Source organism: Macaca fascicularis, chromosome 5, assembly GCF_037993035.2.
Source record: "Macaca fascicularis isolate 582-1 chromosome 5, T2T-MFA8v1.1".
NCBI classification, from domain to species: domain Eukaryota; kingdom Metazoa; phylum Chordata; class Mammalia; order Primates; family Cercopithecidae; genus Macaca; species Macaca fascicularis.
In genome coordinates, this window is record NC_088379.1 from 190449028 (window position 1) to 190473693 (window position 24666).

The 24666-nt window shown below is 39.9% G+C and overlaps 1 protein-coding gene across 47 annotated transcripts in view; it reads right to left on the reverse strand.

Annotated features, from left to right (window-relative positions):
• Nucleotides 1-24666, reverse strand: part of SORBS2 (sorbin and SH3 domain containing 2) — a 227215-nt gene that overhangs the window by 104831 nt on the left and 97718 nt on the right. The window lies entirely within an intron of this gene.

A 24666-nucleotide genomic window follows, 5' to 3' on the forward strand; every position in this document is an offset into this window, starting at 1 on the left:
TGAGTAGCTGGGATTACAGGCACATGCCACCATACCCAGCTCATTTTTTGTATTTTTAGTGGAGATGGGGTTTCACTATATTGGCCAGGCTAGTCTTGAACTCTTGACCTCTTGATCCACCTGATTCGGACTCCCAAAGTGCTGGGATTACAGGCGTGAGTCACCTTGTCTGGCCTGTTTGTTTCTTTTTCAGAGAGAGAGGGTTGTGCTCTGTTACCCAGGCTGGAGTGCAGCTGGTGTGATCATAGCTCACTGCAGCCTTAATCTCCCGGACTCAAGCCATCCTTCCCCCTGGAATTACAGGTGTGAGCCACTGTGCCTGATTGAGTTTTCTTTTTAAAAAATTAAATTTCTTTTACAAATATTTATACAAATGGTTGTTGTTCTCTAAGCCTGATATGACTATCTGTTAAGTGTACTCTTCTGGAGTTTTAAAAGTTACCCTGGCACTTTAAAATCATTGCCTTACATGTGCTGGTCTATTTACTACCGGGAATATGTAATGAAAGTAACACATATTTTGAGGGCACTGTCAAGAAAGATGAGATTCATCTGTCTCTTTTTTTAAGACACAGGAAATAGATGGTTACTACAAAACCCATTTCTGCATTAGTATTGAACACTGATTTTTCCCAGTGAAATGCTGGATGCATAGCAATTGAGATTAATTCACTAGATATGGTTGGCAGCAAGGGCTTGTCTCAGAAAAATGTTTTAAATATTATGTATCGTTTTACAACATGTGAGATGACTTAGTTCTTTCTCTGGTATATTCTCTTAGTCCATTTATGGAGTTTCCTATTTATCCATACTCTGAGACCAAAGAGGAAACACATGCTGATAAGGAAGCAAATCTCCTAAGTCTCAGAGCTCCCTGCAAGAGCCGTCTGACCCCGGCCACTTGGCCTTTGCTCCTGAGTGGGCCTGTTGTTCAGGATCCACGAGAATCTCCCCCAGCACGACACACTCACGGCTTCCAGGAGCATTAGTACTGCAACATCTGACCATTTTCAAGACTTTTATTTATTCCTTTTGGATGAATGAGGATAACTTTGAAAAGAAATCATTGGCATGATCACCTGTCATGAAAGACTTTTCATAAATATAGTTTTTTCAGTCTCTAAAAAGAGCAGCAAATGAGCTTCCTGGCTTTCTTGCCTTTGTCTGCCAAGGTTCTCACCCTCTTCTCCTTTCTGACCATTTCCTCTGCTCAATTCGACAACTATTATTTTCTTTCAATGTGGCTATCTGATTCACCTCTTATGGAAAGCCTGACTTTGTTCATTACTGAGGTAAAATTATAATAATAAAATCAAAATGTGAATTTTAGCTAAATATAATGGTACTTCTCTCCCAGTGGGGGGAAAATGATGAAATAAAATAACATTAAAAATATACTTAAGTCCTATGAAATATAATTATAAAGCAAGATTTTATATATAGATATATATATGTATAATGTAATCCTCATTTTGCTATATACACATGTATATGTACACACACACATACATATATTTGCCTAGATTGAATTACTAATACCTTAGGACTCAATAAATGCTAAATTAATGAACATTTAAAATGGGCAAAATCACAGTACTGATAATCACCTCAATATATGTTTTTAGAGCTCTAAGCTGAAAACAATATAGATGATATCCTTGCTATGTGGTGTTTAATTTTTGTGTAGTCTGTGTTCAGTGTCATATCCTTGCCCGTCTGCCCGAGGCATCGTTGCAGTGTCGGGAGCAGGGCAGGAGCCATGCTTAGTGTGGCCAGGCCAGAACTGAGTTTCCACAGGGTTACGGGGAACTTCACAGTGACATGTCATAGGCCAACAGACTCTGAAAAATGATGGAGGGAAATTTTATGATGATAAATTTTATCTCCTATTTTTCAGTGTATGCAACTAAACAGGCGCATTTCTGTTTTACTTGGTTGTTTTGTTTTTCTCCAGAATTACACAGAAAAATGTGGCATATTTCTAAAAACTCAACTTGGTCGCCTTAGGACCGCCTATATTGAGGGATACCAATGAGGTCAGGGCAGAGGGCAGTGGTCAGCACAGGAGCTTTGGGAAAGCTCCTTCAAACATATTTATTTTCATCTCTCGGTAGCAAAACTCCTAATATGTTAACCTTAAATGGACAAAATAAATGGAAAAGAAAAGCCTCAGGGGATGTGTGTGACTGAGACTGAGGCAACTTCTAAAACCAGAAGAGATAAACAACCTCCAGAAAATGCGGATTATAAGGACCTTTCCCAAATTCAACTTCGTCATTCCTTTTGAAACCAGGCGACGCTGTGCTTAAAACTGCTTAAGGTTTTACAACTGAATGGGGAAGACAGTATTTGGACTAGAATAATAGTGATTGACAAAGACAACATCAAATACAGAAGGTTAACTCTCAGAATACAAAATCTGCTGATATACCGTAATAATGTTTTTGTACCAAGTTGCAGAACTAGTTATCAACATCTATTGTTTGAATTCAAATGCCAATATTTACAGAACATCTAACACTCAAAAAGTAAAATAGGATTAACAAGAACAAAGAAAGGCGCCACAAATCCTTCAGGTTTTCATCTTTAAAGTGATGTATCCTGTTACTTATAAATGTAATTTGTGAGGTTTTTCAACTTCCCATTGTTTTCGATGTCAAAATGTGAAATGACTAACTTCCTAATTAAGCAAGACATTTTCCAAGTCGTTAAAAGAAGAACCCCAGTGACTGAGCTCTCAAGAAGAACCTGAAACCGAAAGGCTTCTTGGATGACTAATAAAAATGCATGATTCTATTTCCATTATTTGTGCTAAGTCCATTAACAAATCCACGACTGAGAACTCTCTTTAGACAGTTCAAACTAAAGCGAATCTAATCTCTTTTGTTCTGCTCTGAAAAAGTGTCCTTGATTGTACTTACATAACAAGCACAGATTATTCTGGAAAGCATCAAATTCCTAGAGTCTTTGCATGCTACTAGAAAACAGTATTTCAAGTATTCTCTTCACTTGGAATTGAACCAGGGATGAGACTATGAGAACTGACCATAACATGGTCATGAGCCTTAGCAGATGGTCCATGGAGCAAAGAACTCTCCGAACATGAAGGGGGATCACATGATTTTCAATAGGTGCTAGGGGGTTGTATTTACTTTTGTCAAAGTTTCATATAAAAAGCAACTTCATATGTGTCCTAATTTGTGACAACAATGGATTTGTTTTACTTACGGGTTAGAGTAGCCTCCACTGCCAAAACACATATGGCAATAGACTGTGTTGATTGTTTGTGGAAGGGCTGTTAACAGCATGACTTCGGATCTATAGTCTTTTAATTCTGCTTGAATTTCTTTTTTTTTCTTTTCCTTTTTTTTTTTTTTTTGAGAGGGAATCTCACTCTGTTGCCCAGGCTAGAGGGCAGTGGCGCGATCTCGGCTCACTACAACCTCCACCTCCTGGGTTCAAGTGATTCTGCTGCCTCAGCCTCCTGAGTAGCTTGGGATTACAGGTGTGAGCCACCACGCCTGGCTAAATTTTGTACTTTTAGTAGAGTCGGAGTTTTACCATGTTGGTCAGGCTGGTCTCAAACTCCTGACCTCGTGATCCTCCTGCCTCGACCTCCCAAAGTGCTGGGATTACAGACGTGAGCACCACGCCTGGCCAATTCTGCTTGAATGTCTTCGGATTATCAGACATCTCACTTTTCTCTAAGTCAGAGCAGACTGTGTTCTCAACATGCATAAGAGAATAGACTGGGTAATTTAACTTTTGAAAGAGGGTCCTAAGGAGTTTAATCCTGCATGGGTATGAACATGCCTTTGTGCCTGTTGTCTTATAACTCTGCTTGAATTGTTTTGATTACCAGGCATCCCATTTTGAAGAGCAGCAGAGACAAAATCCTTTCCCCAGTGTTGGCCAAGAATTCTATGTAGGTCATTTTATTTTTGTAGACCTGAATTTAAGCACCAAGACCATGGATGAAACTAGAGGATTGAATTTTATCTCAGTTAATGTGAGGAGTTGCCCAAAAGATAACTTAAGCCAATACATTGCTACAGTTATTTTGAAATTAATATATTCACAGTTCATATATTATTCAAAAAAGGACATATTGATGTTTAAGTAGTAGGAAAACATTGCAGGATGTTAGTTTTTTTTTTCACAGAGATGTATTTTAAACATGAGAATAAAAATACAATCATATTAAGGTTATGTACCAGATTTTAACTTGAATTTACTTATTTATTTTGAAATGGGATCATTTGTAGCACTCTTTTTAGATAAACTGTCCTAAGTGATCAATGTATTAATGCATCTGTCTGTCTCTGACTGTGGTAAAATAAGATGTATTCATAAATGCCAAATGATTTCACCTTTCAATTATAGTCAAATGACTTAATTCAGGTTGACATTCATCTTCACCTATCTTTCCTATATGTCAACATGCTGCTTTGAAATATTCACAGGAAAACTCCAAGTAGTTTGTTTTGTGAGTTTAGAAACTCTTTTCTGACTAGTTTCTCGAAATTGGCTCAGAGAGCCTTCTGCCTCTGAGTGGGTGGCACACAAGTCAACAGTAATGGCATGACTGTCCATGCTCCTAAGAACACCAAGTACCTCCCAGAATCCCTAACAGTGCCTGAAAATGTTCCTTAGTGTTCAGCAGCCAAATTACCCACGGCATCCATTTATCCATGCTGAGGCCAGAACACATTCAACATCATTTCTAGAAATAAAGAGAAATTATTACCACGAATAGTAAAGAAACAAATGAACATGAGGCTGTTGATAATTTTTTATGAGAATATGCAAAGCTTTCATTTTAATTAGACCAAATGTCCTGATATCTGGAAAAATTTCCTGAAAAAAGAGGACTATATGTCTTCCAAGGAAACCAGCAATTTTCCTTTTGAGACTTTACAATGTAAGCTGTTCAAAATACTTATCAATTTTCCCTAAATACTTTACTGATTAGAAGTTGATCACCTGGTAAATGATTCCTTCTGATATTATTCCAAAGTCTCAAAGTTGGTGAATCACTCATTTAATTATTTGCTTTAAATGGTCATGTGATTTAATATTGGTCCAGAACCTTTTTTTTTTTTTTTTTTTTTTTAAGGTGGGGTCTTGCTCTGTTGCCCAGGCTGGAATGTGATGGTGCGATCTTGACCCACTGCAACCTCTGCCTCCTGGGTTCAAGTGATTCTCCTGCCTCAGCCTCCTGAGTAGCTGAAATTACAGGCATGTGCCACCATGTCATATTTTTAGTAGAGATGGGGTTTCACCATGTTGTCCAGGCTAGTCTCGAACTCCTGACCTCAAATGATCCACCTGCCTCAGCCTCCCAAAGTGCTAGGATCACAGGTGTGAGCCACCGTGCCCAGCCAACCTACTTTCATGGCGTTCCTTACTTTTATATTGTAAGCTTAGGGATAATTACAGAACTCATCTAAGTATTTTCAAGTGCGTCTTTTTTCTAAGACTAAGTCATTTGTTCAACTTGATAGTACAGTATTAGGAGAATTCCATAGGCTTATAAAGTGCAAATCAAAAGCAAAAAAATTTCTAATGAAAATAATGCAGATCCTGAATGAGGATCTCATGAGTCAGGCACCTTATCAAAGAGACATACGAGGAATTAATTAGAATATCCCTGTAACACATGTTACAGGGAGGCAAGCTGAATAGCATTGAATTTTGCCTACATTGAGTAGGCAAACTGAATAGCATTGGAAGAATGGATCAAGAAATAGGCGAAGCTTGACTCAAATCCCAGTTCTGCCCATTTCTATGCATCCAAACAATTTATACCAATGTCATCATCGACTCCCCCACCGACAGCAAAGCATCCCCAATCCGGCAAACTGGCATCGTTCCCATTCACTCATATTTCAAATATTCTGAAGCAGACCTTTACCTTTGATTGAGTCTTAAGAAGATAATCTAGACTTTCCTGAAAATACATGGGGCATTATTGTATTGCTTTAGATTGAAGCAAGCCATATGGTTTGTTAGATTGATTTTTATGGATTTTCCCATCTCCCATTGGTCCCACACCCAGCTTAGCAACATGTTGGAATTGAAAAGGAATTCTGCGTTCCAGGCAGCTTTCTTTCTTCCTTAAAAAGATCCTTTATTTAGCTAAGATTTCTGCCGCACCCCCCCCCCCGCCACCCACCACATTGCCATGAACAAGAGAAAATCTAAGAAAATAGTTGAATCAAACCCTTGCCTCCTAGCCCAGCTATAGACAATGCTACTGGATCTAAGGGAAAGTGACACTATAAAGGTTGTGACGATTAGCTTTTTTTTAAAAAAAATCATTCTCTTTCCCTTTGACAGTTGATAGCCAAAAGTGATGGCTGAAAGAAAAGAGATGTCTATAAAATGTCACATAACAAATTGTGTGACAAATTGCAGACTGATAACATCCTGATGGCAGCCTACTCCTGCTTAATTCAATAAGGGAGAGTGCCTCCGATTTCCCACCTCGTACTGAGAAGCACATATTTCTATTTTGAGGAGAAAAGCTTTGATCTTTTTAAAGAACCATTTTTAAAAATTTTATGCTTTGCTAAGTTTCTCACTGCTTTTAATTTTAAAATCTTCCAATTTAATTTTTATATATTGAAATATAAAAATCATCTGATATCAAAAGAATTATGTAATCTAGTCTAATTTTGCATGTCTCGTACTTAGACTTTAAGTAAAGGCAAGCATCAAAGGCTCTGGTAGGAATTGAGATCAATCAACTCATTTTTAGGGTTAGACATTTGAGGATAAGACAAATGGATGCCCCAAGCAGATACTCAAAAGTAGTTCATCTCTCCCGACTCTCAGCAAATAATAGGCATCCTCCTTTAAGGAATCTTAAAACGTCATTTGAAATCAAGATCTTGGCCAGGTGCAGTGACTCACGCCTGTAATCCCAGCACTTTGGGAGGCTGAGGCAGGAGGATCACTTGAGGTCAGGAGTTCTAGACCAGCCTGGCCAACATGGCCATAGACACTCCCGTCTCTATTAAAATTCAAAAATTACCCTAGCATGGTGACACATGCCTGTAGTCCCAGCTACTTGGGAGGCTGAGGCAGGAGAATGTCTTGAACCCGGGAGGTGGAGGTTGCAGTGAGCCGAAGGCTGCAGTGAGCTGAGATCGCGCCATTGCACTCCAGCCTGGGCAGCAGAGCAAGACTCCATCTTGACAAAACAAAACAAAACAACAAACAAACAAACAACAAAAGAAATAAAGATCTTTCCCTTTAAAATATTATAATACCCTGCTTAATTAAGTGCTGAATCATATGAGGCAGGGGTTAGGGGTTAGGGAAAAGAACAAAATACAAGAAGACAGTGCGGTAGAAGGCAAAACTGTTTGATGAATAAAATAAGAACTGTTAACATAGAACTGTATGTTTCTTCTTCTAGGACTAGCAGGAAAACAGTGGTTGCTATGACAAGGATTCCTTTTGCCCAATCACAGCACAAATCCAAACGGAAAGTGTTAATCAGGTCTGCTCACCCCAGAGCATCTTAGACCTTCTTGGTCTAAGCCTAGACCAACAGCTATTGATATTTTTTTTTTCTGAAAACCTTAGAATTTTCAGTTAATAAGTATATTTATTTTAAGTTATTTTCAAGGTAATGTTACGTTGTGAAACTATTGCGGTTAAATAAGCATGCTTATTGTTAATTCACTATTTTTAAAAAGCCACACTTTTCTTCTGATTGAATACACCTGTTTCCTGAACACCTGAAACAACATTTCCATACCTTAGCAATGTCAAAGTTTGTCAGAATTTTTGACAGACTATACTGTCAGAATTATTACCAATTCATGTTTATATGTGTCTCAGATCTGCAATGGTGAAATCCCACTTGCTATGTGGAATTTAAATCTTGGGGCAGGGGGAAAATTTGCTCTAATTTGATCTTATAGTCTTAAAATTTAAGTAATACATTACTTACAAAATTTATCCAGAATGAAATGTACCTTTTTTTTTTTTTTTTTTTTGAGACAGAATCTCACTCTGTTGGCCAGGGTGGAATGCAGTGGTGTAATCTTGGCTCACTGCAGCCTCCGCCTCCCAGGTTCGAGCAATTCTCCTGCCTCAGCCTCCCGAGTAGCTGAGATTACAGATGTGTGCCATCATGCCTGGCTAATTGTAGTATTTTTAGTAGAGATGGGGTTTCACCATGTTGGCCATGCTGGTCTCGAACTCTTAACCTCAGGTAATCTGCCCGCCTTGGTCTCTCAAAGTGCTGGAATTACAGGTGTGAGGCTCCACGCCTGGTCAAAATGTATCTTAAATTGCATATCTTAAGGTAGTTTGATTCATTTTAGAAAATTTGAGTGAGAAAATAATAAGTTATTTACTTCTGACATCAGAAATGTATTATTATTTATATACTGCTGCTCCTTTGTTATTCAGAAATTTGAGAAAATTCCTTATATTTCTCTATGTACTAAATGTACAAGTGTTAAGCTGAATCATAGGTGAATAAAAGGTACTCAATTTGAGGAGTACCCTTTTCCGACTGTGTCTTCCACATTTTTATTTTAGGGAAAACAAAGTGGTGTGCATATTGATTCTACAGAAGGCACACACGTGGGAGTGGGGTAGGTAATAAGTAGAAAGATGACCTTGACAGGCTGAATTAAATTTGGCTAAACTAAATTTCATGATTAGGTTGAAGAGATGGCTTTTCAAAAATGTATATGGAATAAGTCTAAGGGCTTTAATGCAATTGTTGAAAAATATAATTAAATCAATGTCTAAATGAATGGTGGTTGCATGAATCAAAGAAGATTGGGCTACGGCTGCCTCACTTTTTTTTTTGTTTTTTTTTTAAGATGGAGTCTTGCTCTGTCGCCCAGGCTGGAGTGCAGTGGCCGGATCTCAGCTCACTGCAAGCTCCGCCTCCCGGGTTCACGCCATTCTCCTGCCTCAGCCTCCCGAGTAGCTGGGAGTACAGGCGCCGCCACCTCGCCCGGCTAGTTTTTTTTTTTTTTTTGTATTTTTTTTAGTAGAGACGGGGTTTCACCGTCTTAGCCAGGATGGTCTCGATCTCCTGACCTCATGATGCGCCCGTCTCGGCCTCCCAAAGTGCTGGGATTACAGGCTTGAGCCACCGCGCCCGGCCCTGCCTCACTTTAAAGTGTCCACGTGTGTCTGTGCCTGAGTCAGGCTGGCATGAACTTGAGTCTCTAGGCAGGTTTGGAGGCAGTGCCTGGGGAGGCGGGGTAGGTCACAGAACAGTATGGCAGACACACTACGGGGAGTTTCCAGGTGACTACCAGCAGCGACAGGAAAAGTTATTGACATGTACTTGAGGTTTATTTTTTCTTTCATCTCATGGAACGCATCCCAGTGGCCCTTCGGGTTAATACTCTCAAATATACCAAATTCCTACTTTGAATTGACAAGAAGATGCAGGAATAACAGTTGCAGCTATAGAAGCTTCAATGTTCCCTCAAGACGTACGTGAATTTAAGAAACATGATCTCCCAATGAGACTGTTTCTCAAAGCTGGGTTTTTAACCACCTGGTTCACAACTGTCATCAGAAGGAATGAAAACAAGTCCATCCTAGAAGTAAGGGGTTTAAGACTTCAGAATTGTACAACGAAATGGGATGTGGTATCTATGTCCCTTTTGTTCAGGAAAATGCCAGCCCAGATGTCCTCACTTCTAGTCCTCACCCCACACACGTGTTCCCAGCATTCTTCATTTTTCATACCTAATATAGTCCTTCATGCCCTGCCACTATTTAAAGCTAAAACTTTCACTCAATCCACCAAAAATAGGCAAGAAAAACAACACACAAATACAAATTTATACTCCACAGTTATACAGTGGAGAACAGTGAAACTTATTTGAACAAAGTTTTTGTTGTTTCATAATACCCTAACTTATTTGACATAGTGGCTAAACGTAGAAATGATCAGAACACCTTTTAAGATTGTTAGTTGCCATGTTTTAACATATGTAGTGAAACCCTACTTAGTCTGATCTTTATCAGTCATTTCTCTCCCTTTTATCTGCAGAAACAAACTCTCAACACTCTTTCTTTTATCTTGGACCTTTGCCGCTCTTGGAAAAGCAGAAACATTTCCTTTGACTTCCCAACTACACAAACTCTTTCAGGACAGCCTGGTTTTAGCTCCAGGGTAGGCCGCCAATGACGCTCAGGGCCATGGATCACCTGACAGGTCCAACCTGGGTCTCTTGTTCACACCGACTCTACCCTGGCACTCAGCCTGCTCTCCTTCAGGTCCACGGGTAGAGAATGTCTGCGTGGACATCTTCATGGATGGAGATACCCACTGACTTCTGATCTGACACCTACTGACTTCATTTCCATTTCTTCTTTTATAATGGAGAGTAAAGCACTTTGTCATCTGTGCTGCAGCATTTGCCAAAGGAGACCCAGAGTGCATGTTGGGACCACACGCAGTTACACTGATTCTAGTTAATTATGTTTGAGAGGAGTGACGACTTTTCTATAGTACATAGAAAATGTTAACATGAACTATTATTATTGGGATGTTGGCTGTCTGCCATTGCTAAGAGCAGAGGGTAAGAAAGTGTCATGCATGTTGGGAGAGGGCAAACAATAATGGATGGGCCAAAAAGTTAGCAAATTTCTTTCTTTTTTTTTTCTTTCCTTTTTTTTTTTTTTTTTTTTTTTATAGATGGAGTCTTGCTCTGTTGCCAGGCTGGACTGCAGTGGCGTGATCTCAGCTCACTGCAACCTCTGTCTCCCAGGTTCATGTGATTCTCCTGCCTCAGCCTCCTGAGTAGCCGAAACCCCTCCTGAGAGATGAGGTTTCACCATGTTGGCTAGGATGGTCTGGATCTCCTGATCTCATGATTCACCTGCCTCAGCCTCCCAAAGTGCTAGGATTACCGGTGTGAGCCACCGTGCCTGGCCATAAATTTCCTTTTTGTGGGAGAGGCAACTTTAGAAGTATATATCTGCATACCTTGTCTAAGTCAATGCGTTGCTATACAGGAATACCTGAGGCTGGGTAATTTATAAAGAAAAGAGGGTTATTTGGCTCTCGGTTCTGCAGGCTGCATGGGACACATGGCACTGACATCTGCCTGGCTTCCGGAGAGGCCTCATGATGCTTCCACTCCTGGTGGAGGGGAGAAGGTGAAAGGGAGCCAGCGTGCAGAGATCACATGGTGAGAGCAGAAGCAAGAGACAGCCGGAAGGTACCAGGCTCTTTTCAACAATCAGCTCTCTAGGGAACCCCCCGGGAATGAATAGAGCAAGAACTCCCTCACTCTTCTCCGCCAGGGAGGACATTAATCTATTCATGAAGGATCTGGTCCCAAGACTCAAACACCTCCCATTAAGCCCCATCTCCAACTGGGCATCGAATTTCAACATGAGATTTGGAGGAATCAAATATCCAGACCACAGCACACATCAATAGCTAGGAGGTGGCAGAGTCAGCGTTCGACAACCTATGTTTTAGGGAATTTCCAGGTATGTGCTCTTAACACTACCTTTTTTTTATTGTACTAAAGTGGGTGTCAGTATTAAGCCTTGTGTGGGAAGGTATGCTTGGGCAAATCACCTCACTTTGATGAGCCTGAGTTTTAAAGTTTATAACATGAAAGACTTGATTTAAAATATAAAAGCACATAAGGGCCTTTTATGGTTTGAAATTTTGCTAAATCTAGGAAAGGTATATTCAACCAACAAACATTTATTGAACTTTAATGTGCAAACCGCTATGCCACTGTCATGATTGTACATATCAAGCAGAAACTCACTGGAAGCCAATATTTAATGACTCATTCAGATACCAAAATTCAGAAAAAGGTGATGATTAAAGACCTGTGTTTCCGATAGCATCATGATGAGATGAGATACACATTAACACATGTCCAAGCCAACATCCAAGGCTGTCTCCCTCTTTGTTGTCTAGTTTACTTAACTCCAGATATGAGATCTAGAGAATTGTTTATATATTACATGTCTTTCTATATCATCTCCAGTGTCCTACCCTTGAGCTTCTCAATTTTAGAATTTGATTGTTCCTAAAATAGAATCCATTTTATAAATCTGCACCAGAACAAACAGACAGAACTTCACTCCATCAATTTTCATTAATTTGTAAAGCTTTCTTCATGAGTAGTTGTAGGAACATTGGAGGTAACAAGAATCATTGATTTTTTTTTATTCTTTTAGAATTTACAGTTGAGGAGAACTTCAAAACAGACATCTCAGTCACGGAGGCAGCTTGGCGTTCCAAATACTATGTTTTAGAATAGCTCCTATTTTAAAGAGTAAAAGTCTACTGGCTTTTGAAGAAACAAAAGACTAAAAGATCTAAGCAGATTGTATTCCTAGCCAATATCCTCATCACATTTTTCTTACTGGCTGAATCAGTCATGCTGTAACTTGCTAAATGACAATAGCGTGGGAAGTACAATTACATTTTGAGTTATTTTCATGTGGATGGTTGCTGTCCTGTGCATTGATTACTGTTGAGAAATGTTGGCATCAGGCTCACAAACAATTACCAAAGTCTTATGACTCACAAAAACTTTAATCAACCTGTTCCCATGTCAGAAGTTTTGAAATTAGAATGTTTACTTCACATAAATTATGATTTAATATTATGGCTATTTGTAAGGCGACTATGTGATAAATGTATCATTAACTTCAGATGATTAAGAAAAGCAATCTGAATTAGGGAGAAGTGTGAATTATGAAGTGCTTGTGAAGAAACAATTAATTTTCCTTCAAAAATACAGATTAACTCTAGGTCCAGGCAGTAACAGCTAAATGAATCCTGCAGGGTCCTAGTTTAAGGAACACGTAAGAATGATTTGTACTTCTAACATCCATTTATATGGAATGAATCCTTCTAAAAAGGTTTATTTTGTGTAATATAATTTTTTCATGCTAGCACTTTGCCTAAGACTATAGCTTTTAATATCATCAAAAGTAAAGACAGCCTAGACTCTCACTGAATTACCTCGATTTCTAAATTGGTATGTCTAAGTTATGATTCAGACATAATTCATATTTAGTTCCCATTTCATGTTGGGGTCATGATACTCCCTTCTCCCCAAACCTCACCCCATTTTTCCAGTATTCCTCACCTCAGAGAATGCTATCATTCACTCATTATTATTATTTTATTTTATTTTATTTTATTTATTTTTTTGAAACAGAGTCTCACTCTGTCACCCAGGCTGGAGTGCAGTGGTGTGATCTCAGCTCACTGCAACCTCCACCTCCCAGGTTCAAGCCATTCTCCTGCTTCAGCCTCCTGAGTACCTGGGATTGCAGGTATGCACCATCACACGTAGCTAATTTTTGTACCTTTAGTAGAGATGGGGTTTCACCATGTTGGCTAGGCTGGTCTCGAGCTCATGACCTCAGGTGATCCACCCGCCTTGGCCTCCCAAAATGCTGGGATTACAGGTGTGAACCACCACACCAGACCCATTCATTCATTATTCAATTCATTAATCAAAAAGTTTGAGAGCCCATTCTACGCCACAAATTACCCTGGATGTTCCCTCTCCCTCAACACTCCATGTTTTGAGAAATAAGACAAGAAACATTCAGCTCTGGGAAGGGCAGCATGCTTCTATCTCAGTCCCACAGTTCATTTGCCCAAGGGACTTGGGCATGCAAGGTAAGCATTTCTAGTCCTTTTGATTTTGCATAGGTCAGATATAGGTTAGGCATAGGTTAACATACAGAGTGGGCAGATGGGAGTCTCTGACCAGCTTATGTGGTGCAGGAGTTATACTGTTGCTTCATGTTCCCATAACAGCAATGGATCCGAAATGGATGATGATGTTCCAGTGTCACACAGGTAGGTGAGAGAAAAAGCAGTGTGTGTATGCACATGTGCACACACACAAACATGCATGCACATGTACACACATGCACAGGCACACGTACACATGCCATCCGTGTTCCCCACCCAGTTGTCTCAAAGGTCATGAGTTTGTGGATTTTATCTTCCTAGTTCAGTACAGGACTACCCAGAAATTGGTCAATATTAAAGCCTCAAAGAAATCATAATATCACTTTTGTCCAGATTTTATTTTCCAATCCTCTCTTTGTTTTATCAAAAATATTTTAGGAATACATTCTTTCAGCTGGATTATGTAAACACTGGACCTGTTCATTAAAAAAATTCCTTAAAGTTTAATATTGATATGTTCTATATGCAAACACAAATGAGGATTTTCTGTTTTTTCACTGCTATACGCTCAGCCTCTAACAATATCTGATACATATTATTTACCCAGTAAATATTTATAGAAAGAAGACGTTCTCATTTACAGACATGATAGAATGACTCCCATCGTGAAGTACTTTGTCAGGGAGAGTTAGACAAAGGAGCTTGAGGATTCCCCCTCATTTACCATTACAGTCCACCCCTTGGCTCTTCTAGTCTATTGAGGGCGAGTTCCTATTGGACATCTGGAATGTAATGGTGTCCCCAGACACCAGTTTACATTGTCTTCCGGCATATGTCACTTGAGGAATCTCTAGATGATTTAGAGGTATCAGGCTAACAAATCCACACTCATTCCTGAAAATCCCTGGCAAATGGCAAAGATAATTGAGCTGGTATTTTGGCAACTGGCAGGATGATTTTGTTTGAAGTCTGAAGTGTATTTTAAGAAGTTATTTACGTTTCCTGAATACCAACAGTGTCATGAAAATGCTACGCTTGCACTGCTTTAATCAATTCTAAATCACCAATTTATATCATACATTTTAAACAAAAGCATTTTTATCATTGAACCCTAAACACTAATGTGACTTGTGATTTTGTTTTTCCAAGAGAAGACTAATACAAATATTTATTTTAGAAAAATTCTTGGTACATGGGCTGTTTGTATATATCTTACCACTCCATATCCCCACCAAAATCAGATCCACAAACAGCAAGCAAGCAAACCCCTGACTCTTTTATCTTTTAGTTAGTTGTAATATAACCTAAGTGATATTGACTGTAGCAATGGAGAATGATTATTGTTACTTTGGGGGTTGTGTCTCAAGTATACATAAATGGATAAACCATAATCCTTGGTGCATGACAAAGTCATGTACATCCCCCTCCCTCCTTTCCTTCCTTCTGTCACTAAACATCTACACACCAACCATCTAAAGCCAAATATAGACCTTTGTAAGAACCTGTGTCAATCCAGATGACTTTTGCTGTTATAACATCCCTCGGCTTCATGCATTTGAGTAATCATCATTCTGAATTCCATGCTTATCATTCTCTTCCTTTCCTGTTCATATAATTTCATTGTATTTATATGTCTTTTAAAAGCACATTTACTTTAGTTGTTTTAATCTTTCTAATGATGTCAGGCTGCATATAATTGTATTGCTAAGATTCATCTATATTGTTGGTTATTCCTGTAGTGTGTTCACTTTGTCTCCTACACAATATTTAATTTTGTGAAAATACCACATTTTGTACATCCACATTTTGTTCAGGGGCATTTGGGTTGCTTCTAGATTTTTGCTATTTTGGAGAGTTCTGTCATAAACATGTATGTACATATTTCTTAATGCTTTGCTTGTTAATTAACTGTTTGGCAGACAATTTAAATGATATGGCTCCTACTTAAAAGTATTTTCTATGTGCCAAAAACTGTTCTAAGAATATTTACAGATATTACATATATATTAATTACATATGTGTTACATATATATATATATTACGTATTACACATATATTAATTGACTTGAACCTCACAACAACCAAACAAGTTAAATATTATTGTTATCTTATTTTACTGCAAAGAAACGCCAAACCACAGAGAAGTTACAAGGTCACACAGCTATTAAGTAGTGAGTGAAGCTTGGGAATCCAGGCAGTTTGGCTTCAGAGTTTTTGTACTATAAGGTCTTTCTTGGATCTAAGGACATAAAGGATGGCAATGGTTTATAACACAAAACTTAGTTATTGACCAAAATTTGAGTGTGAGTCTGTCATAATCGGGATTAATCAAGGTACAGTACACCCTGCAATGAGCAATATTGGCAATGCTCATGTATACTATCATTACTCGAAAACAAATTTCATACAAACGTCTTTATTTTTTATCGTGGGTATAAGGCACATAAATTTATTTCAATAAGACAGCTGCTGTTTTTGATGCTTGTTCTCACAATTCTGTGGTGATAGTTGTATTTGTTTGTTCTCATGCTCCTAATAGACATATCCAAGACTGGGTAATTTATAAAGGAAAGAGATTTAATTGACTCACAGTTCCACATGGCTGGGGAGGCCTCACAATCATGGCAGAAGGCAAAGGGCATCTTACCCAACAGCAGGCTAGAGAGCTTGCGCAGGGGAATTCTCATTTATCAAACCGTCAGATCTCATGAGACTTATTCACTATCACAAGAACAGCACGAGAAAGACCCACCCCATGATTCAATTACCTCCCACCGGGTCCCTCCCAGGACACGTGGGAATTATGGGAGCTACAATTCAAGATGAGATTTGGGTGGGGACACAGTCAGACCATTTCAGTATTTCTCTGTGTTTCTCACAAACATCCCTGAGCACTTTATTCTTATCACCCACCATGGGATGGTCAGGTCCATCTTTCTTCCCCTTTAAGGAGCCCAGGCTTCTCCTAGGCTTCACTGTTAAGGGCACAGTGGGTTCTTGGTGACCCTCATAAAATCAATCATGAATTTAAGGCAGAGCTGACTTGGGCTGTCACTCTTCAGAGGAGAGGTTCTTAGATGATGAACAAAAATTCTCCTTAGTCAGAAAAGCAGCATCCTCAACAATGTATGGAATTGTGGCAAACATATTAAGCATGTCATTCCTTAAGTTTATATCTGTCACTACGTAATAACCCATGATAAATAAATGTGATCAAGAAACTATATTGTCACAGATACATGTAATAGATAAAGACAGGGAGCACAGCTGGCATTTGTTTAACTTTGCAAGGATCAAAACCGTCATCAGAACCACCCTTTGTGTCTTCATTAATTTTTTGTTCATCCTGATTCTGAATGTTTAGTCTCAAGAGGAATTATGAGCCATCAGATTGGATGAGTCATCTTTTAGTTATAATCACAGAAACATTCAAAAATGAAATAACTTTGTTCAGTTGGATGAACCTTATAAGAAGTAAATGACTTCATATACATTTGGCACGAGGCTAATGAGCTATTTTTAGTTTTTCCTGGAATTATCTTACCCATTCTTTCCACCCTCCATGATGCCTGCTTCCATGGTCTCCCTTCTCAGTGCTTTCTTGGTCATGCTAATCAAAAAGGAAAGGGGGAATAAACATGTGGTTTTGACAACCTTCAAATCACTAAGGCAAGGGGGAAAAGGCCCACAAAAGGTGGGTCTGAAAAGTGAGCAACTTTCCAAGATCCAAATAAAGTGTTTTCTAGACAATTTAATGTTATTTTTATCATGACTTTTATAATCTACTACTATCTTTTAAAATCTGCATTAGAATATTATTTCTGGATCTCCAATCTTTATATCTATTTTTATGTGGGTATGAATGTATATGTCTCTGAAAAAATTGCAATTCAGTTCTTGAGAACCAGAGAGCTCTTCAACCTTTTCTCTTTGTTTTGAGACGGAGTCTTACTCTGTCGCCCAGGTTGGAGTGCAGTGGTGGGATCTCTGCTCACTGCAACCTCTGCCTCGTGGGTTCAAGCAATTCTCCCTGCCTCAACCTCCCAGGTAGCTGGGATTACAGGCATTTGCCACCATGCCCAGCTAATTTTTGTATTTTTTAGTAGGGATGGGGTTTTGCCATGTTGGCCAGGCTGGTTTTGAACTCCTGACTTCAGGTGATTCGCCTGCCTCAGCCTCCCAAAGTGTTGGGATTACGGGTGTGAGCCACTGCGCCTGGCCCAATGTATTTTTTTTTTAAATAAAAGGAAACTAAAATTACAATAACGAAACATTTTGTTGACACTAAATGGCAGGTTTCATACAAAGACTAATCATTTTTATTAGGGTAGGAATAATTATTAGTGAGTTTTTCTGCCAATTTTCCAAGTGTTGGTAATGTATGTTGTTACTTTTTAAATATGTTTTTGTTACTTTTAAAATGAAATGAAAAAGACATCTAAATTATAGCATACGTGTCTACCCCTACATTTAAAACAATATATTCCGATGATAAGGCAGAAAAATTAACCTATCCTTCCCTAACACAAACTTCCCTTTAATGTCTGTGGCCATCTGTAAATCCCGTCCTCTGTTATCAAACTCCACTCATTTGCTTTTCGAAGTTGAGTTCAAGATCCTCCCATCTCCTCACCTGCCCCGTCACCCACATCTCTGCATTACTGTAGGCTCACCACTTGTGCCCTTCATCTGACATTGAATCCTAGGCTCCCTTACGACATTTCTGATGTCACTGCCATTTCATTTAACTTTTTATATGCATTGCCTTTTTTTTTTTTTTTTTAAAGACTAGTCAAGTGCAGCAGTGAGAAGGGAGAAAGAGTGGAACAAGGAGTTCAGCTGTAACTGACTGAGGTAACTCACTCACTCTGTGGACCAGCCTGCATTGCCTTTCTAGCGACACTGGTAAGTATGTTAAGGAGAGGGACAAAGTCACTTGAAGTTTTTGGCCTTGGTCTCCTCATCTGTAAAATGAGGGGAACCAGCCTCCAAATGTTAATCCAACACCTATAACTCTTTTTGCCAAGACTGAAGATCCCTAGTAATAGTTCAGATTTGCTTTCACTCAGTGTTCCCTGACTCAGAGATCTCAAACCCTAAGGGAGATGCAGAGTGTCCTTCAGTCTTGACGCCTGGGAGCTGTGGATGCCTCGTCTTGCCACATAAAATAACAGCATGCTAGTGGCCAAAAGGCATGAAGTGTTCAAACTCATTCAAAGCGTTCAAACTTTTTACTTATATGATGCTTTAAAATGAGGCAAAAGGGAATTGTTCTGTCGTCAATCGACTGTGTCTGAGTTCTTAGGATTTAAATTCGATCTACATTCCACCTAAATCTTGAAGCTGGAATGAATGTGTTTTCCTCTATATTTACCACTCAAGTTTTTCTTTCCTACATGCTGACTGTTTGTGTCATGGTCATGAGATTCTAGCACTGAAGGGGTTTTGGTTTTTGCCTTTGTTCTCTGTGTGAGTTACACAGTTGCTTTCGTGCTGAAGGAGTGAGCTCCTGTCTCATCAATTTCAGAACTTGAGTGATGGATTCGTCGTGGCTGCTGATGGTAACAGGGGGCACTGGCCAGCTTGTTGCTCACACAGCATGGGAGGTGAGCCGGCACAGGGCCAGTGGAGAGGTGGTGCTGTCTGATGAGCTTAGGGAAACCGGGTAAACACTGATGTGCTCTCACAGACGCAAACTGAGTCACATTCCTAACAGGAAACTGCAAATAAATAGGTGTGCAAAACATAACAAGGATCCTATTCATCAGATATTTGGAATAACTTTATTTTATATTTTATTTTTTTAGAGACAGGGTCTCGCTTTGTTGCCCAGGCTGGAGTGCCGTGGTGTGATTATGGCTTACTGCAGTCTTGACTGCCTAGGTTCAAGCCACCTCAGCCTCTTGAGTAGCTGGGAGTACAGATATGCACCATCACACTCAGCACATTTTTTCATTTTTTTTTTTGTAGAGCTGGGGTTTTACCTTGTTGCCTGGGCTGGTCTTGAACTCCTGGTCTCCCATCTCCACCTCTCCCATCTCATCCTCCCATCTCAGCCTCTCAAAGTGCTGGGATGACAGGCCTGAGCCAATGTGCCTGGACCTGACATGAGACTCTTAAGCAGGCCATTTTCTAACAAATTTCATGCATTCTACAATTAAACAAGAGAGTAATTATGTGACAGATCTAGACAACTTTTTCATACAGATATTTATTTTCCCAAGTTCAACCAGGGCTAGAGCGGTTTGTAGAAATGTGGAGGTCTAACCAATGCTTCAGTTCACATGGTCTCTTGCTGTACAGCATCAGCCAACTGAGTTCTAAGTGTCAAAGTGCCCACAAAAATTGCAGTGGAAGTGAAGCAGATCTTTGGTGTCTAACAGATTTTTACTGTGTATTCACTTCCCGTCATCTTTTTGCACTATTTTCTGTCTCAAAGCAATCTGTTCTACATCCCACCCCATCCAAATTCCCAACATATGTTGGGGTTTAGGCAATAATATTTGAGGTAATCGTAGAGTATGTACAAATGTGTTTGAATGAGGGGCTGTTTAACCTCATTTAGAGCTATTTGAAGATTCAGAAATGTACTTCTCAAGCCCTGGTCTTTCTTTAAAAGGCCAGACTTGGTATATCGGCTGCCTATTCAGCACACGTGCAAGCTGTCCAACAGCACCCTCAGCTGACCGTGCTCCCCGCCACCTATCCTCTCCTCTGATGGAGTTTCGTTTTCCTATAAAGAGCATCACCATTTTGCTTGTCCACCCCCAAAACACTGACATCATATTGACTCATAACTCCTACTATCCTCACGTTGGAGCAGATCCTACGGATACGAACAGAAGCCACAGAAATTCTAGGCAGAAAAGGGTGAGTCCCCAGGGAAAACCCACCCTCAAGCTGAAAAGCCTGAAACCACGGCCCAAAGCGAGAACTTGTATCCCTCTTTTCCCGCTCAAATGTTGCCTTTCCTAAACTATACATAGCCCTGCCTCACCCCATCCTGTGCCTGTAAAAACCCCAGACTTAGCTGGTACATGGGACTACAGAAGAATGTCAGAGAGAAGCTTGACTTCGGAGGGACAGCTTGACGGCATAACTCTGGAGAAGAATCCAGCCAGAGACAGCGGGATTCAAGAGGAAGATTACCTACCTGCCCCGTCCCCTTTTCAGCTCCCCTTCCTGCTGAGAGTCACTTTCATCGGCAATGAAATCCCCCACACTTACCATCCTTCAATTTGTTCATGTAACCTCGTTTTTCCTGGATGCCAGACAAGAGCTCAGGAGCCACCAGTGCAAATACGAAAGGCTGTCACCTGGCCTTTGCCCTCGCTGGCAGCCTCACGCGAAAAGGCAGAGGGCCCACTAAGCTGTTAGCGCTTAAGCCATTCGTGGACAGCAGAGTTAAAACAGCTGTAAGAGCTAGAACAGCACTGTACACGCCCGCTGGGGCTTTGGGAGTCGCAGGCACCGCCACCTGGACGCTCCCACGGGGCCTGCATAGCATTCGCTCCTGCCAGTGCCAGAGCGGCTACCTGGTTCCCACCCTGCTTGCTGGTGCACTCCCTCCTGTGAGGAGTTGAGAGGGGCAGGCTGCGTAAACGAGGCACCCCTGCCGCAGGTCCCATGAAGGGGTCAGGGAACTATCCTGCATCACTACTGTCTCTTTGAAATCTCTCCAGGACCCGAACACTTCTCATCACCTTCCGTTTTACCACCTAACACCTTAGTCTAATTTTCCAGTAACCTTACAGTTGTTCTCCCTTCCTCCCCTGACATCACCTGCGTTCCACTGTTCCCAAAGTATCCAGAGTGATGCTCGAACATCTGAGAGACGTCAGGCATTCTCCCCTTCAAAGCCCTCCAGCCACCTCCCGTCTCCCCTCCTTTGTCGGCGGGCAGCATCCTCTGTGTCCTGGGCCCTCACTGCATCTCTAGCTCGTGGCTACCACTCTTCCTCTTTGTCCTCCAGGCTCGCTGGCCACCTCACTGAGCCTTGGACACTCCAAGCCCACACTGCCCTCTTGCTGGAGCCCCAGGTCTCTCCTAGAGTTCTTCAGATTTATGCTCCAACACCACCGTATCAGAGACCTTTCCTAACTGCCCCATATAAAATGCAGTCCTCCATGTGTTCTTTGTCTTTTAAAAGTTTTTCTGCAGAACACTTCTTATCACCTCTCATCTTACATGTTTGCTTTTCATCTCTTTCCCACCATGAGGATTAGCTCAGAGGAGCAGAGACTTACATCGGGGGAATGTGATTCAGAGGCAGGAAACTTAATCATGGGGTGGAACCTCTAAGGACATTCAGTCCACGTACTGGCATCAAGTAGCTGTACACGGGGTAGTTGGGGAAGGGATGAGTATTACAAATTGCTGAAAACAATATATATTTTTTTCCTTTCACAAATGCAAAGAGGTCATCAGCTTCATCACTTAGGCAACTACAGAAACATTGCTGCTGAGGAAGAGGGTGCAAGAGGAAGTCAGAATGCAACTCGGTGCTTTATAATTTGGTCAACAGAAACTGTAATCATTACTGTCATTTAACCATTACTATCATTTAGTTTCCCACTGTCATGATATTGCAGCCCGGTACACATTAATATTGCCATATGTTCATAGTGCACACCATTATTTGCCTTTGCTGTTTTGTGTGAAACTAGACAAACATCACAATGTGACTTTGGACTCTGATCATTAGCATTGATTTCAAACAGTGCTGAGGCAATTCCGTGAAATTTGGAATCACCACCACTACACATGGTCTTAAATTTCAATTCTAGAAATGGGATGGAACAGCCACCCACCTGTCCTTAAGTATAATGAAAAAATTACTTTCCTGGTGATAACATAACCTTCATTATTTAAGTGGATATATGGTTGATTTTCTATCTTACATTTAATTTCCTTGGGTTTTGTTAAAATTATGAATGATGAGGCATTGCTTTATCAAAATAATACATTTGCATTTTAACAGATTTTCTTCCACTTTTCTAAAGGAGTATCTTGAATAATAGGGGGAGTCAGCAGGCTGGAGTGCAGGATATTTTGCAGCAGTGTCTTGCTTTGAGCTTCAGGTCACACCATTGCTCCTTCGGCCAGCCTCTGATCCTATCCTTGGACTATACCAGGTTTATATATTGAGTTTCTTGAATACACTTAGGTGGCATCAAGTAGAATAATGGCAGATGTAATGTTTATATAACTTTACTTAAATTTACTTTAGCCTTTTTTTTTTTTTCACCTCATCAACACACAAAACCTGTAACCTAAAATTTGTGCAGAAATGTGTTTCACAACAGCAACTAAGTATATGGATGTATTAATCTGTTCTCACACTGCTAATAAAGACATACCTGAGACTGGGTGATTTATAAAGGAAAGAAGTTTAATGGACTTACAGCTCCACATGGCTGGGGAGGCCTCATAATCATGGCAGAAGGCAAAGGAGGAGCAAAGGCATGTCTTCCATGGCGGCAGACAAGAGAGCATGTGCAGGGGAACTCCCCTTTATAAAACCATCAGATCTAGTAGATGTATTCACTACCATGAGAACAGTTTGAGGGAACCCATCCCCATGATTTGATTATCTCCACCTGGCCCCACCCTTGACACATGGGGATTATTACAATTGAAGGTGAGATTTGGGTGGGGACACAGCCAAACCACATCAACAGACTTGCTACCTAAACCTCTCACATCACATAAAAGTTTAACTTATCTTCAGAATAGATGAGACTATAAAGAAATAAGGAATTGTGTTTTGGGTTATAAGTTAGAGGCTTGTAAATCATTAAAAAAAAAAACTACTATGGCATTTTTCATGGCAGATTTTCTTAAAATATCAACATTTTCTCATAAATGTCCATGAATTTGTTCGCAAAGAATAAATTTACTTAATCATCAGCTTTTGTCTGCTTTTGGATAGCATTACTAAACAAGTTGTCTAAACTGAAAGAGTGATGTTAAGAGTAAAAGTAGAAGTCATCAGTATTTATGCTGACATAACAGGCATAAAATGGGATTATGCCGGGCAATAAGGCAAAAAAGAGATGATGTAACAAAATTCCTTCTATTTTGATATTAATTTAGTCTCCAGCAATTTATAGCTTTTCTCTCCAAGAAACACCTCTCCTGTACCCCAACGAGATAGTAAAGTTGAGAAAAGGCCTATAAAAAGGTCAAAGGAACAGACACGAAATAAAAAATAAAATAAATATTTAGCTTAAAAATAATAAAAAATAATTTAGCCTAGAATAATTAAGACTAAGGAAAAATGCAACTGAAAATTTAAAATCAGAAAAAAACTGGTAAAGTTAACTCTATTTTTCCCTACACCCTAACTTACCATGATTAAAACACACTCCGTTGTATTTCAAAATTGTTTTTGATAGAAATAGATTAAAAAGTATTTTATGAAGTGAGCAGAACATTTCTGGAGCTCAACAACTTGAAATACAACAGATCAAAAATGTAGACAGAATCTAAATCCTTTAGAAGTATGCAGGAATGACAGCTCCATCCATGTTTTCCTCCCTCGACTACAAACGGCTTAAAGACAGAGGTCATAAATAAAAAGTGAAAACTATTAAACGCTCAATAGATAAATAATAAATCTTAAGTGCTTAATAAATGTTGCTAGAACAGGTAACAGAACATTCTGAAAGGAAGTCTGTTATTAACAGTCATGCCCACTGTGCCATGTCCTACAACGTGACCTCTGGAGAGAGATTAGAAGATCTTTTTCTACAGCAAGCCACACAGTCAGAGACCTAAGACAAAGTAGTCCTCTTCTTCTTCTAACAAATAGAAATAGACAGTTCCTGTATCATCAGAGGATTTCATAGAAAAAGTATTTCATAGCAAAGGTTTGTGATCCTGACTATGGGCTACTTTTAGGAACTGCGGCATCACCTGCTGCTTGGCTTCCAGACAGAGATGGGCGTGCTCTCCCATAACACCTGCTGCTGGGGCAGGCTGGT